This window comes from Lolium rigidum, chromosome 4 (assembly GCF_022539505.1).
Source record: "Lolium rigidum isolate FL_2022 chromosome 4, APGP_CSIRO_Lrig_0.1, whole genome shotgun sequence".
Classification (NCBI taxonomy): Eukaryota; Viridiplantae; Streptophyta; class Magnoliopsida; order Poales; family Poaceae; genus Lolium; species Lolium rigidum.
The window spans coordinates 125220347-125237645 of record NC_061511.1 but is presented as its reverse complement, the minus strand read 5'-3'; positions in this window follow the sequence as shown (position 1 = coordinate 125237645).

Sequence of the window (17299 nt, the reverse complement as noted above, 5' to 3'; positions counted from 1 at the left end):
CTTTTTGTGTTGACCAACATAGTTGACTCTGTCTCAATTGCTTAATATAAGCATGCCAAGTGGCAACATTGAAACAGAAACTAGATCATACCCTTTTTGGATTTTTTCAAAACCTTGTCCATTTTGCAAACCAACACCACCACTGTGTGCCAAACATTATTTAAAACACTCCCAAGAAAAAGTTTGGCAAAATTTGAATTTGAATCCCATGCGGCCATTCCATCGAACACTTGGCAGGCACAAATCTGATTTGCTTACACACCCTATTATCCAGCGGTTTCTTGACTAAACCAGTGATGCTTTGTGATGATTATGGTACTTCTACACACACTGGACCAAACAATGCACTTGCCATTGATGATTAAAGCAAGGAGAGGACCAGAGCACAGCCATGCCGTGCACCATGCCTCTCCCCTTGCCATTCATCCTCCCTGCCCCCTCCTCTCACTTTAACCTTGTCCTGGAGCATCTCCCCTCTTCCCTGATCATGACCATGCCAGCCGTTGGCAAAGGAGAAGCTCGCATTGGCCAGGAACGTACGCCCCCAGAACGCCCAGGCATGCCAGCCGTGCACGCTCATGACGCCCTGGACGCGCCAGAGCACGAGCAAGCCCCGTCGCCTCAGTCCTTCCCTTGACCCCTGCCTCTGCACAATGCATCACCACGCCACCAGCTAGCGCCTAGACATGCCCAGCTGCTCGCGGAAGCCCTGTCACCGTCGTCCTCGTCGAAGCTTTCCGCCGGACCCGTGGCAGACGACGCAGTCGCCCGAGCTATCCCATCCCCTTTTCTCTGCGCCAGCAAGCAATCGAGCAACGCCATGATGCTAGCAAGCCCACGCCATCCTCGCCTTGCCCCTTCACGGCTCAGATAGCCATCGCCATGGACGACCCGAGCGCACCCCCGCAGCACCCCTCGCCGCTATAAATAGAGCACGCCCCCGCACCTTCTCTGCACACCATTCACTTCTCCTCTCATCCTTGATCCTCCTCGAGCACAACCACGCCTCAATTCACACCGTAGCTCGCCAATTTGTCGCCGGGGCACCGCCAGTACCGTAGCAAGGGCGCCGTCGATTGGAGCCACCTCGAGCGACGCCGCCAGTACCAGGAGCTCCGCCACCCTCGACAACGCCACCCTGCATCCACGCTGTAATGTCCCAGGTTTAGAGACGATCGAGGGGTAGAATTTAGAAAGGGATGTGCATTGCATCGTAAAATCTGGGGAAATTTCGCGCTTTTAAAGAAAACTGCATCGAAGGGGGACAAGTTTCTCTCTCGGCACCTTACATGGTTAGGGTTTCGAGAGTGCGATAAACTTGCACCTCAATTAGTTCAATTAGGGTTTTCGGGAAGAGAGGGAAATAGTGAATCTCAAATTTAAGTTGCATGATTGAATTCAAACAACTTGTGTTTGAATTTCAAATTCAAACATCACATGAATATATCATAATTCAAATTGAGGTAATTCATTAAACAAATATAAATAATCAAGTATATAAAATAATACAACATATAATTAAAGCTCATTAGAGAAACTTTGAGCTTTATTGATAATCACACAAGATACAATGTCAATTACAATATCCAGAATTGAATTATGGAAATTACAACACATTACAAGAATTGAATAAATGGAAAAAGAAAAAATAAAATTACAAGTAAATGATATGTTCTAAACTACATAAGTTGATCATCATGAAATTCTTGCTCAAGATGATCTTGAACTTCTTCTTGATCAATTCTTGATCCATGCACACACACACACAAATCAAACATTGAGTTATGCCAAGTGGCATTGCCACTTGGCAGGTTAGCAAATTAAAGGAATTGAGAGGATATTATCAAGACCAGCCGAGCTGATCCACCAACATCCCAAGTTCCAACAAGGAACCACACAGGCAGCTCACAAGGCTGTGTGCATGCACAACAGCACACACAAGCCATGGGAGTCACCAAAATGGTGCCAGGCTCAGCTGTCGACCATGAGAGCAAAGAGAGGATCATATAAAACATTTTTCCATCCAAACCCTAGCAGATCATCGACAACAGTTGCACAAGGGTAAGAACACCAAGAACAGCAAGAACAGGAGAACAGCTAGAGCTGTTCAACCTATTCCAGCAATCACCAGAAACAAACCAAGCATCACAAGCTTGCCAGGAGGAGCAGGGCAAGCAAACCAACCATCCAGAAGAAATCCTCTACACCAACAACTTTTTTAGGAGCTGGAGTGAGGTATACACAGATGATCATGAGCAAGCCACCGTTTTGCTCATAATATAAGCACAGTCATACATCACAACAACTGAAAAGGGTAGAAACCCTGTTTGAGTCATCATATGGCTATTAGCCAAATTGGTGCCAGTAAATATGAGAGAAACCAATAGGAAATCACCCCAGGGAACATTGGTTATGCCAAACCAGTGGCATAACCAAGGAAACCAAGGAAATCCAGCAAGGATATGATCCTATCTAGCTAGCCAAAATCACTTAGCACCTATGACTACTACACCATCAGACAGACAATCAAGTGTCTATTTATGTTTGTCAACATCAAAAGCTACTGTAAATCCAACCATGGATCAAACAGATAGCATATGAGAGCCACAGCAAAGCCACAGAGGGGGAGCTACCTTGGTCAGCAACATGATGCTGACAGGGCCACCTCATACCCACAAAACCATCCAACAAAGCCACCCATCATCACCCAGAGGGTTCAGAGTGAGCTAGGGTCCCCAACAAATGGTTGGCATCCCTCTAGCTCAAGAAAATCAATGAAAAGAATCATCACTGAATTATAGTTCATCCATTTATCCATTTGATCAAGCCAAACTAGACAGATAATTGAAATACACAAACAACCAGAGGTGTGGACACTTGCAAATGATGCAGAGGATCACTGCAAGCATCAGCAGACACTTGATCAAGCAAAGCATGCACCAGCACAAGGTATGGTGATACACAGTCACCAGGATAAGCACCAGACAGGCACAGGCAGTAAGTAAGCAAGCAATCTACAAGCAACTGATGATCATATGATCATCAGGAACTTGCTAGAGCATGGCAGAGCATGTTACAGCTCAGCCTAGCACCAATACATTAACAATATGAATTAATCAGCCACAGGACATGAACAAATATATCACAGATAATCAAATAAGCTAGATATAAAAGTATCCAGAAGAAGTTCATCAAGACATGGATCTGTATAGGCACAGCTATGCTCAATTGAGCATTTCCAAGATTCACAACCCTATACACAACATTCCAGGGGCACTGGCCCTTGCAAATTTGCAAGGATTACACACAGTAATCAAGCCAGGGCAAGGTAATTGAATACACTTGATGATCTAGCAGAAGTAGCATCAAGAATAGAGTCACAGGGATAGTTTCAAGCAAGAAATGCAAGCATAAGCAAGCACATAGCTTATAAAAAATTGCACAGAACCATGGCAGTAGCAAGGCAGGGCTAATCACACATCAACAACAGCCATAGCAAAGGCGTAGGACAGGGCAAGATGAGCAGCAGCAGCTAGAATCCATGGCAGCAGCATACGCACATCAACAGCAAGCACAACAGCAGTAGCCAGTATCATACAGCAGCAGCATGGCATGGCGGCATCTCCAACAGGAGGAGCAGCAATGGCTAGAGCTAGAGCAAGAAGAAGAAGCGCTGGAGAGATAGGGGAGGCGGTGGAGCACTTACAGGTGAAGCGGGCCGGCGAACACGGCCATGGCGGCCACGACGGCGCCAGCCAAGCCAGGCCGCGGCAGAGCCGCAGCTCCAGCACCACCACGGCGAGGCTCACGGTGGCGCCATAGCGCCAGGAACACCAGGAGGAAGATCCACGGCATCTCCGACGTGCGGCGGCGGCGAACGCCTAAAGCCTAGGCGCACGGGAGGGTCGAAGGCGTGCAAACGAGGACGAGGGCGTCAGATCGACGCGGACCACCATGTCTGCCATCGAAAGGCGGTCCAGATCCGCACCATCTCATCGCCGGCGACGGCCGGAGGCAGCGTGATTTAATCGGCAACGGCGAGGGCGATTTCGGTGTCGCTAGAGCTCGGAGGGGATTAGGGTTAGGGAGAGGCGAGGAGACAACGCGAATGGGTCGGTTGGACCGAGCCCAGTGGGCTGGTCCAACCTAACCAGCTCGGCCGCCTGATAGGTGGGCCCAAGGGGCACTTTAGTCATTTCACAAATTCAATTAAACCAGAAACTTGGAAATTAAATAGAAAATGAATAAGAGCTCTAAAAAATAATTAAAAATATGAAAACTGTTCAGCATAAAATTCTCTATAAGAATAAAATATGAAAAGGAATTTTTGGAGACAAATAAGAATAAGTCATAATTTGATGAATATTTAATTCATTAAAAATAAACCACTCTATTTTTAATGATAAAATAAGTCCATAAATCCTTTTGGACTTTAAAAACACCTTGACAATATTTCAAGGTAGTATGTTACCCTAAACAGAGTATCCCCAAATCATTCTTAGTAATTACCTCTTACATAAAATAATAAGCATCGGAAAGGGGGGAACTGATACGCGTACAACACGCGTCCGTTGGGAACCCCAAGAGGAAGGTGTGATACGTACAGCGGCAAGTTTTCCCTCAGAAAGAAACCAAGGTTTATCGAACCAGGAGGAGCCAAGAAGCACGTTGAAGGTTGATGGCGGCGGGATGTAGTGCGGCACAACACCAGAGATTCCGGCGCCAACGTGGAACTCGCACAACACAACCAAAGTACTTTGCCCCAACGAAACAGTTGAGGTTGTCAATCTCACCGGCTTGTCAGTAACAAAGGATTAGATGTATAGTGTGGATGATGATTGTTTGCGTGAAAACAGTAAAACAAGTATTGCAGTAGATTGTATTCGATATAAAAGAATGGACCGGGGTCCACAGTTCACTAGAGGTGTCTCTCCCATAAGATAAATAGCATGTTGGGTGAACAAATTATAGTCGGGCAATTGACAAATAGAGAGGGCATGACCATGCACATACATGATATGATGAGTATTGTGAGATTTAATTGGGCATTACGACAAAGTACATAGACCACTATCCAGACATGCATCTATGCCTAAAAAGTCCACCTTCGAGTTATCATCCGAACCCCTTCCAGTATTAAGTTGCAAACAACGGACAATTGCATTAAGTATGGTGTGTAATGTAATCAATAACTACATCCTCGGACATAGCATCAATGTTTTATCCCTAGTGGCAACAAGCACATCCACAACCTTAGAACTTTCGTCACATCGTCCCGCATTTAATGGAGGCATGAACCCACTATCGAGCATAAATACTCCCTCTTGGAGTTAAGAGTAAAAACTTGGCCGCAGCCTCTACTAATAACGGAGAGCATGCAAGATCATAAACAACACATAGGTAATAGATTGATAATCAACATAAAATAGTATTCTCTATCCATCGGATCCCGACAAACACAACATATAGAATTACGAGATAGATGATCTTGATCATGTTAGGCAGCTCACAAGATCCGACAATGAAGCACATGAGGAGAAGACAACCATCTAGCTACTGCTATGGACCCATAGTCCAGGGGTGAACTACTCACTCATCACTCCGGAGGCGACCATGGCGGTGAAGAGTCCTCCGGGAGATGATTCCCCTCTCCCGGCAGGGTGCCGGAGGCGATCTCCAGAATCCCCCGAGATGGGATTGGCGGCGGCGGCGTCTCAGTAAGGTTTTCCGTATCGTGGCTCTCGGTACTGGGGGTTTCGCGACGAAGGCTTTAAGTAGGCGGAAGAGCAACGCGGGGGGCCACACGAGGGCCCCACACACCAGGGCCGCGCGGCCAAGGGCCAGGCCGCGCCGCCCTGTTGTGACGGCGCCTCGTGGCCCCACTTCCTTTCCCCTTCGGTCTTCTGGAAGCTTCGTGCAAAAATAGGACCCTGGGCGTTGATTTCGTCCAATTCCGAGAATATTTCCTTTGTAGGATTTACTGAAACCAAAAACAACGAGAAAACGAGCAATCGGCTCTTCGGCATCTCGTTAATAGGTTAGTGCCGGAAAATGCATAAATACGACATAAAGTATGTATAAAACATGTAGATATCATCAATAATGTGGCATGGAACATAAGAAATTATCGATATGCCGGAGACGTATCAGCATCCCCAAGCTTAGTTCCTGCTCGTCCCGAGCAAGTAAACGATAACAAAGATAATTTCTGGAGTGACATGCCATCATAACCTTGATCATACTATTGTAAGCATATGTAATGAATGCAGCGATCAAAACAATGGTAATGACATGAGTAAACAAATGAATCATAAAGCAAATACTTTTCATGAATAGCACTTCAAGACAAGCATCAATAAGTCTTGCATAAGAGTTAACTCATAAAGCAATAAATCAAAGTAAAGGTATTGAAGCAACACAAAGGAAGATTAAGTTTCAGCGGTTGCTTTCAACTTGTAACATGTGTATCTCATGGATATTGTCAACATAGAGTAATATAACAAGTGCAATATGCAAGTATGTAGGAATCAATGCACAGTTCACACAATTGTTTGCTTCTTGAGGTGGAGAGAAATAGGTGAACTGACTCAACATAAAAGTAAAAGAAAGGCCCTTCGCAGAGGGAAGCATTGATTGCTATATTTGTGCTAGAGCTTTGATTTTGAAAACAAGAAACAATTTTGTCAACGGTAGTAATAAAGCATATGTATCATGTAAATTATATCTTACAAGTTGCAAGCCTCATGCATAGTATACTAATAGTGCCCGCACCTTGTCCTAATTAGCTTGGATTACCGGGATCATCGCAATACACATGTTTTAACCAAGGGTCACAAAGGGGTACCTCTATGCCGCTCGTACAAAGGTCTAAGGAGAAAGCTCGCATTTGGATTTCTCGCTTTTGATTATTCTCAACTTAGACATCCATACCGGGACAACATAGACAACAGATAATGGACTCCTCTTTAATGCATAAGCATGTAGCAACAATTAATGTTCTCATAGGAGATTGAGGATATATGTCCAAAACTGAAACTTCCACCATGATTCATGGCTTTAGTTAGCGGCCCAATGTTCTTCTCTAACAATATGCATGCTCTAACCAATAAAGTGGTAAATCTCCCTTACTTCGGACAAGACGGACATGCATAGCAACTCACATGATATTCAACAAAGAGTAGTTGATGGCGTCCCCAGGAACATGGTTATCGCACAACAAGCAACTTAATAAGAGATAAAGTGCATAAGTACATATTCAATACCACAATAGTTTTTAAGCTATTTGTCCCATGAACTATATATTGCAAAGGTAAATGATGGAAATTTTAAAGGTAGCACTCAAGCAATTTACTTTGAAATGGCGGAGAAATACCATGTAGTAGGTAGGTATGGTGGACACAAATGGCATAGTGGTTGGCTCAAGGATTTTGGATGCATGAGAAGTATTCCCTCTCGATACAAGGTTTAGGCTAGCAAGGTTATTTGAAACAAACACAAGGGTGAACCGGTGCAGCAAAACTCACATAAAAGACATATTGTAAACATTATAAGACTCTACACCGTCTTCCTTGTTGTTCAAACTCAATACTAGAAATTATCTAGACTTTAGAGAGACCAAATATGCAAACCAGATTTAGCAAGCTCTAGGTGTTTCTTCATTAATGGGTGCAAAGTATATGATGCAAGAGCTTAAACATGAGCACAACAATTGCCAAGTATCAAATTATTCAAGACATTTTAGAATTACTACATGTAGCATTTCCCAATTCTAACCATATAACAATTTAACGAAGAAGATTCAACCTTCGCCATGAATACTATGAGTAAAGCCTAAGGACATATTTGTCCATATGCAACAGCGGAGCGTGTCTCTCTCCCACACAATGAATGCTAGGATCTATTTTATTCAAACAAAACAAAAACAAAAACAAACCGACGCTCCAAGCAAAGCACATAAGATGTGATGGAATAAAAATATAGTTTCGGGGAGGAACCTGATAATGTTGTCGATGAAGAAGGGGATGCCTTGGGCATCCCCAAGCTTAGACGCTTGAGTCTTCTTAAAATATGCAGGGGTGAACCACCGGGGAATCCCCAAGCTTAGAGCTTTCACTCTCCTTGATCATATTGTATCATCCTCCTCTCTTGATCCTTGAAAACTTCCTCCACACCAAACTCGAAACAACTCATTAGAGGGTTAGTGCATAATAAAAATTCACATGTTCAGAGGTGACATAATCATTCTTAACACTTCTGGACATTGCACAAAGCTACTGGACATTAATGGAACAAATAAATTCTTCCACCATAGCAAAAGAGGCAATGCGAAATAAAAGGCAGAATCTGTCAAAACAGAACAGTCCGTAAAGATGGATTTTATTGAGGCACCAGACTTGCTCAAATGAAAATGCCCAAATTGAATGAAAGTTGCGTACATATCGGAGGATCACGCACGTAAATTGGCATATTTTGCTGAGCTACCTACGAGAGAGGCAGGTCGAAATTCGTGACAGCAAAGAAATCTGTTTCGCGCAGTAATCCAAATCTAGTATGAACCTTACTATCAAAGACTTTACTTGGCACAACAATGCACAAAACTAAGATAAGGAGAGGTTGCTACAGTAGTAAACAACTTCCAAGACTCAAATATAAAATAAAAGTACTCGTAGTAAAAACATGGGTTGTCTCCCATAAGCGCTTTTCTTTAACGCCTTTCAGCTAGGCGCAGAAAGTGTATATCAAGTGTTATCAAGAGACGAAGTATCAACATCATGACTTGTTCTAATAATAGAATCAAAAGGTAACTTCATTCTCTTTCTAGGGAAGTGTTCCATACCTTTCTTGAGAGGAAATTGATATTTAATATTACCTTCCTTCATATCAATGATAGCTCCAACGAGTTCGAAGAAAAGGTCTTCCCAATATAATGGGACAAGATGCATTGCATTCAATATCCAAGACAACAAAATCAACGGGGACAAGGTTATTGTTAACGGTAATGCGAACATTATCAATTCTCCCCAAAGGTTTCTTTATAGCATTATCAACAAGATTAACATCCAAATAACAATTTTTCAATGGTGGCAAGTCAAGCATATTATAGATTTTCTTAGGAATAACGGAAATACTTGCACCAAGATCACATAAAGCATTACAATCAAAGTCATTGACCTTCATCTTAATGATGGGCTACCAACCATCATCTAGCTTCCTAGGAATAGAAGCTTCACGTTCTAGTTTCTCTTCTCTAGCTTTTATGAGAGCATTTGTAATATGTTTTGTGAAAGCCAAGTTTATAGCACTAGCATTAGGACTCTTAGCAAGTTTTTGTAAGAACTTTATAACTTCAGAGATGTGGCAATCATCAAAATCCAAACCATTACAATCTAAAGCAATGGGATCATCATCCCCAATGTTGGAAAAAATTTCAGCAGTTTTATCACATGCAGTTTCAGCAGTTTCAGGCAATTTTGCACGCTTTGCAGTAGAAGTAGTAACATTTCCAACACCAATTATTTTACCATTGATAGTAGGAGGTGCAGCAACATGTGAATCATTAACATTACTAGTGGTGGTAATAGTCCAAACTTTAGCTACATTGTTCTCTTTAGCTTGTTTTTCATTTTCTTCTCTTTCCCACCTAGCATGCAATTCGGCCATCAATCTTATATTCTCATTAATTCTAACTTGGATGGCATTTGCTGTAGTAACAATTTTATTTTCAATATCCTTATTAGGCATAACTTTCGATTTTAAAAGATCAACATCGGAGGCAAGACTATCAACCTTAGAAGCGAGAATATCAATTTTATTGAGCTTTTCCTCAACGGATTTGTTCAAAGCAGTTTGTGTACTAATAAATTCTTTAAGCATAGCTTCAAGTCCAGGGGTGTGTTCCTATTATTTTTGTAAGAATTCCCATAAGAATTACCATAACCGTTACCATTATTATAAGGATATGGCCTATAGTTATTACTAGAATTGTTCCGATAAGCATTGTTGTTGAAATTATTATTTTTAATGAAGTTCACATCAACATGTTCTTCTTGGGCAACCAATGAAGCTAACGGAACATTATTAGGATCAACATTAGTCCTATCATTCACAAGCATAGACATAATAGCATCAATCTTATCACTCAAGGAAGAGGTTTCTTCGACAGTAATTTACCTTCTTACCTTGTGGAGCTCTTTCCGTGTGCCATTCAGAGTAATTAATCATCATATTATCAAGAAGTTTTGTTGCTTCACCAAGAGTGATGGACATAAAGGTACCTCCAACGAGCTGAATCCAATAGGTTCCGCGAAGAAAAGTTCAGCTCTGCATAAAAGGTTTGGATGATCATCCAAGTAGTCAGTCCATGGGTTGGGCAATTTTTAACCAAAGATTTCATTCTTTCCCAAGCTTGTGCAACATGCTCATTATCTAATCGTTTAAAATTCATTATGCTACTCCTCAAAGATATAATTTTAGCAGGGGGATAATATCTACCAATAAAAGCATCCTTGCATTTAGTCCATGAATCAATACTATTCTTAGGCAGAGATAGCAACCAATCTTTAGCTCTTCCTCTTAATGAGAAAGGAAACAATTTTAATTTTATAATGTCACCATCTACATCTTTATACTTTTGCATTTCACACAATTCAACAAAATTATTGAGATGGGCAGCAGCATCATCGAACTAACACCAGAAAATTGCACTCGCATAACAAGATTCAGTAAAGCAGGTTTAATTTCAAAGAATTCTGCTGTAGTAGCAGGTGGAGCAATAGGTGTACATAAGAAATCATTATTATTTGTGGTTGTGAAGTTACACAACTTAGTATTTTCAGGAGTGGCCATTTTAGCAGTAGTAAATAAAGCAAACTAAATAAAGTAAATGCAAGTAACTAATTTTTTTGTGTTTTTGATATAGAGTGCAGCAAACAAAGTAGTAAATAAAATAAAGCAAGACAAAAACAAAGTAAAGAGATTGGATTGTGGAGACTCCCGTTGCAGCATGTCTTGATCTCCCCGGCAACGGCGCCAGAAAATATGCTTGATACGCGTACAACACGCGTCCGTTGGGAACCCCAAGAGGAAGGTGTGATGCGTACAGCGGCAAGTTTTCCCTCGTAAAGAAACCAAGGTTTATCGAACCAGGAGGAGCCAAGAAGCACGTTGAAGGTTGATGGCGGCGGGATGTAGTGCGGCGCAACACCGGAGATTCCGGCGCCAACGTGGAACCCGCACAACACAACCAAAGTACTTTGCCCCAACGAAACAAAGTGAGGTTGTCAATCTCACCGGCTTGCTGTAACAAAGGATTAGATGTATAGTGTGGATGATGATTGTTTGCGAAAACAATAAAACAAGTATTGCGAGAGATTGTATTCGATGTAAAAGAATGGACCGGGGTCCACAGTTCACTAGAGGTGTCTCTCCCATAAGATAAATAGCATGTTGGGTGAACAAATTACAGTCGTGCAATTGACAAATAGAGAGGGCATGACCATGCACATACATGATATGATGAGTATTGTGAGATTTAATTGGGCATTACGACAAAGTACATAGACCGCTATCCAAGCATGCATCTATGCCTAAAAAGTCCACCTTCAGGTTATCATCCGAACCCCTTCCAGTATTAAGTTGCAAACAACGAGACAATTGCATTAAGTATGGTGCGTAATGTAATCAATAACTACATCCTCGGACATAGCATCAATGTTTTATCCCTAGTGGCAACAAGCACATCCACAACCTTAGAACTTTCTCGTCACCGTCCCAGCATTTAATGGAGGCATGAACCCACTATCGAGCATAAATACTCCCTCTTGGAGTTAAGAGTAAAAACTTGGCCGGAGCCTCTACTAATAACGGAGAGCATGCAAGATCATAAACAACACATAGGTAATAGATTGATAATCAACATAACATAGTATTCTCTATCCATCGGATCCCGACAAACACAACATATAGAATTACGGATAGATGATCTTGATCATGTTAGGCAGCTCACAAGATCCGACAATGAAGCACATGAGGAGAAGACAACCATCTAGCTACTGCTATGGACCCATAGTCCAGGGGTGAACTACTCACTCATCACTCCGGAGGCGACCATGGCGGTGAAGAGTCCTCCGGGAGATGATTCCCCTCTCCGGCAGGGTGCCGGAGGCGATCTCCGGAATCCCCCGAGATGGGATTGGCGGCGGCGGCGTCTCGCAAGGTTTTCCGTATCGTGGCTCTCGGCATCGGGGGTTTCGCGACGAAGGCTTTAAGTAGGCGGAAGAGCAACGCGGGGGCCACACGAGGGCCCCACACACCAGGGCCGCGCGGCCAAGGGCTGGGGCGCGCCGCCCTGTTGTGGCGGCGCCTCGTGGCCCCACTTCCTTTCCCCTTCGGTCTTCTGGAAGCTTCGTGCAAAAATAGGACCCCGGGCGTTGATTTCGTCCAATTCCGAGAATATTTCCTTTGTAGGATTTCTGAAACCAAAAACAGCAGAAAACAAAGAATCGGCTCTTCGGCATCTCGTTAATAGGTTAGTGCCGGAAAATGCATAAATACGACATAAAGTATGTATAAAACATGTAGATATCATCAATAATGTGGCATGGAACATAAGAAATTATCGATACGTCGAAGACGTATCAGGAACAAACCCTAAAAATGGAAAGCATGCATAATTGCTTCTTTAACCATTGCCCTTATCGGACAATGATGCTATTTTTCAGCAACAGAGGACAAGTGTCGGTCCACACCATCCAGCTACAACACTTTGCAGTGTTCAAGCAAGTTCATCGCTTTCTCATGTCATTTGAGTATTTTTACCAAATTACTTGCAAAAGTACTATGTTTATCACTATTGCATAAAAAAACAAAACCACTATTTTCATCACTATGAATATGACTATGTGGTGGGCAATGGAACCATGGATTGTGTTGATATGGTGGAGGTTCCATTGCAAGGGTTTATATCCATCTAGGATTAAACAAAAAATGTCGTCCAGTGATTCTTGTGTCGTAATACCCGTGTTAACCATAAGATCTGGAGTGGGACGGAATAGTCAATTGTATTTCCACCTCTTGTACATCAACGGATGCGCTTTACCGTAGACACTTGTATTCCAAGGGTGCAAGCGGTGGGCTGGGGAAGCCTAAATTCCCCACGGCATTGTCCGTAGACACTTGTAGCCCGAGGAGCAAGCGGTGGGAAGGGAAAGCCTAAAGTCCCCATGGTTATTGCGGTCTATGATGGGTTGCATCTCCCGGCGAAGGAGTTCATGGTAGATACCTGAACTGTTGTCGTGGTCGGGGGCCGTCCTTAATTGGTATAAGAGCACCGGCGAGGACCCAGGGTGGGAGTTTGCATCAAAGGGTGGGTGTATGAGGTAGCGGAGGAATATGATTGGCTATGACCTTATACCGGGCCTCACACCAAAGGAAGTGTGGACGGGAAAGCTGCCCGGTTGGCATCAAGGTTAAGATCTCTTATGGGTAAAGCAACACACCTCTACAGAGTGTAATGAATCGTGACCTGTCACTCCATGTTCCGGGATTTGGAACTGCGAACGCTGCCGGAAAGGAACTCCATGAAGTTCTAGTAAACCGGTGAAGGCTGGCGGACATAGTTCTTCAGAATAAAAGCAACCTCTTGAAGAAATAATTATCAAAACCTGCATTGGTATTAGACTTTCTGGTCTAATATCGTAGCTAGTGCATTAAACACCTCTTTTCTATAATGAACTTGTTAAGTACGCTCGTACTCATACCACTCTTAAATCCCCCGCTTAGATTGTCTGAATCGACTTGAGGAGGACAACAACGACCCCGAGGGAGCAGAAGACATCTGCTATGAAGAACCAGACCTCTCCGGAGGTATAGAAGGAGTTGACTACCTCATCGTCTACGGAACCGGGGAGGGTTCCGGAGGAGATCAAGCATAGACCTATCCGATAGTAGTAGTATCCGAGCAGTGCGAACTCTTAGTACTTAACTGCTCATTGAGAATAAATGTATAACCTAGTAAGACTTCTATGTTGTAAGTTGAGTCGGGTTCACCTCGAACCCAGGAGTATTCCTCTTAGGACCCAAGAGGAACTCCGAGATGACATGTATATGTTGCTTGTAATAATAAATGAATGAGTTATGGACCGCTATGTTCTGTTGTACTACTCTGAGGGATGTAATATTTGCGGATTGGTACTTCGTGAATGTTATATCAACGACTGGCATACTACAACATGCAGTGGTATGCGGGTGATACGTCCAAAACGTATCTACTTTCCCGAACACTTTTGCTATTGTTTTGCCTCTAATTTGTGTATTTTGGATACAACTAACACGGACTAACGCTGTTTTCAGCAGAATTGCTCTGGTGTCTCGTTTTTGTGCAGAAATCCAACTTTCAGGAAAATCCTCGGAATTTATGCGAAAGGTCTTATTTTCCCGGAAGATTGACGGAGCCAGAAGGGCAAGCCAGGTGGAGGCCCGAGGGCCCCACACACCAGGCCGGCGCGGCCCAGGAGGGGGGCGCGCCGCCCTGTTGTGTGGCCCCCTCGGCTGGCCTCCGACGCCCCTCTCTGGAGTACTTAACGCCTTCGACCTAAAAACGCACGGGGGGTGAGAAGAAATCGCCAGCATCCAGTACGCCGCCACCGTCGCGAAACTTCGACTCGGGACCAGAAACTCCGTTCTGGCACTCCGCCGGGACGGGGAATTGGAGGAGATCATCGCCATCATCACCACCGACGCCTCTCCATCGACCAGCCATGTTTCCCCATCCATGTGTGAGTAATTCCCCCGCTGTAGGCTGAAGGTGATGGTAGGGATTGGATGAGATTGGTCATGTAATAGCATAAGATTGTTAGGGCATAGTGCCTAGTGTCCGTAATTGGTACTTTTATGATATTGTTGCAACTTGTTATGCTTAATGCTTGTCACTAGGGCCCGAGTGCCATGATCTCAGATCTGAACATGTTATCAATTCATTATGATATTCATTGCTTTATGATCTTACCCGCAAGTTGTATACACGTATTGTTGTCCGTAACCCGAGGCCCCAAAGTGACGAAATTGGGACAACCGAAGGGGATGGCGATGATATGAGGATCACATGTGTTCACGGAGTGTTAATGCTTTGCTCCGGTGCTCTATTAAAAGGAGTGCCTTAATTTCCGAAGAGATTCCCTAGAGGCCCGGCCGCCACCGGCTGGTAGGACAAAAGATGTTGTGCAAGTTTCTCATTGCGAGCATGTACGACTATATATGGAACACATGCCTATTGATTGATTAGTACTTGGACACCGTTTTATTATTATCTGCAAATGCCCTGCTTTGATTGTTACATGAGTTTCTCTCATCCATGCAACGCCCGTTCATCCATCCCTGTGCCTACGTATTTTAATCCTGCCGTTTACTATAATCACTACTCGTTGTCTTTGTTACTCGTCGTCGTTATTTCACTACCGCCATCGCTATAAAACTGTTACTATCGATAAACTCTTGCGAGCAAGTCTGTTTCCAGGTGCAGCTGAATTGACAACTCCGCTGTTAAGGCTTACAAGTATTCTTTGTCTCCCCTTGTGTCGAATCAATAAATTGGGTTTTACTTCCCGCGAAGACTGTTGCGATCCCCTATACTTGTGGGTCATCAAGACTATTTTCTGGCGCCGTTGCCGGGGAGCATAGCTTTATTTGCAAGTTCACTTGGATTGATATTGTTCGCTGCAAATTCTCCATCATGGGTAAACCTCGCGATACTAAAGTCGCCATATTACCATCCACTACAAGAAAAGGTACAACTCTGAGTACCTCTGCTGCTCTTGATTCACCGTCTGTGATTGATAAACTTGTTTCATGATACGTCTCCAACATATCGATAATTTCTTATGTTCCATGCCACATTATTGATGATATCTACATGTTTTATGCATACTTTATGTCATATTTATGCATTTTCCGGCACTAACCTATTAACGAGATGCCGAAGAGCCGCTTCTGTTTTCTGCTGTTTTTGGTTTCGTAAATCCTAGTAAGGAAATATTCTCGGAATTGGACGAAATCAACGCCCAGGGGCCTATTTTGCCACGAAGCTTCCAGAAGACCGAAGAGAAGAAGAAGTGGGGCCACGGGGCGCCGCCACACTAGGGCGGCGCGGCCAGCATAGGGCCCGCGCGGCCCTAGCGTGTGGGGCCCCCGTGACCCCTCCGAGGCTGCCCTTCCGCCTACATATAGTCTTCGTCGCGAAACCCCCAGTACCAAGAGCCACGATACGGAAAACCTTCCAGAGACGCCGCCGCCGCCAATCCCATCTCGGGGGATTCTGGAGATCGCCTCCGGCACCCTGCCGAAGAGGGGAATCATCTCCCGGTGGACTCTTTACCGCCATGGTCGCCTCCGGAGTGATGAGTGAGTAGTTCACCCCTGGACTATGGGTCCATAGCAGTAGCTAGATGGTCGTCTTCTCCTCATGTGCTTCATTGTCGGATCTTGTGAGCTACCTAACATGATCAAGATCATCTATCTGTAATGCTATATGTTGTGTTTGTTGGGATCCGATGGATAGAGAATACTATGTTATGTTGATTATCAATCTATTACCTACGTGTTGTTTATGATCTTGCATGCTCTCCGTTATTAGTAGAGGCTCTGGCCAAGTTTTTACTCTTAACTCCAAGAGGGAGTATTTATGCTCGATAGTGGGTTCATGCCTCCATTAAATCTGGGACGATGGATGTAAAGTTCTAAGGTTGTGGATGTGCTGTTGCCACTAGGGATAAAACATTGATGCTATGTCCGAGGATGTAGTTATTGATTACATTACGCACCATACTTAATGCAATTGTCTCGTTGTTTGCAACTTAATACCGGAAGGGGTTCGGATGATAACCTGAAGGTGGACTTTTTAGGCATAGATGCATGTTGGATAGCGGTCTATGTACTTTGTCGTAATGCCCAATTAAATCTCACTATACTCATCATATCATGTATGTGCCATACCTCTAGTGAATTGTGGACCCCGGTCCATTCTTTTACATCGAATACAATCTACTGCAATACTTGTTCTACTGTTTTCTGCAAACAATCATCATCCACACTATACATCTAATCCTTTGTTACAGCAAGCCGGTGAGATTGACAACCTCACCGTTTCGTTGGGGCAAAGTACTTTGGTTGTGTTGTGCAGGTTCCACGTTGGCGCCGGAATCCTCGGTGTTGCGCCGCACTACATCCCGCCGCCATCAACCTTCGACGTGCTTCTTGACTCCTACTGGTTCGATAAACCTTGGTTTCTTACCGAGGGAAACTTGCT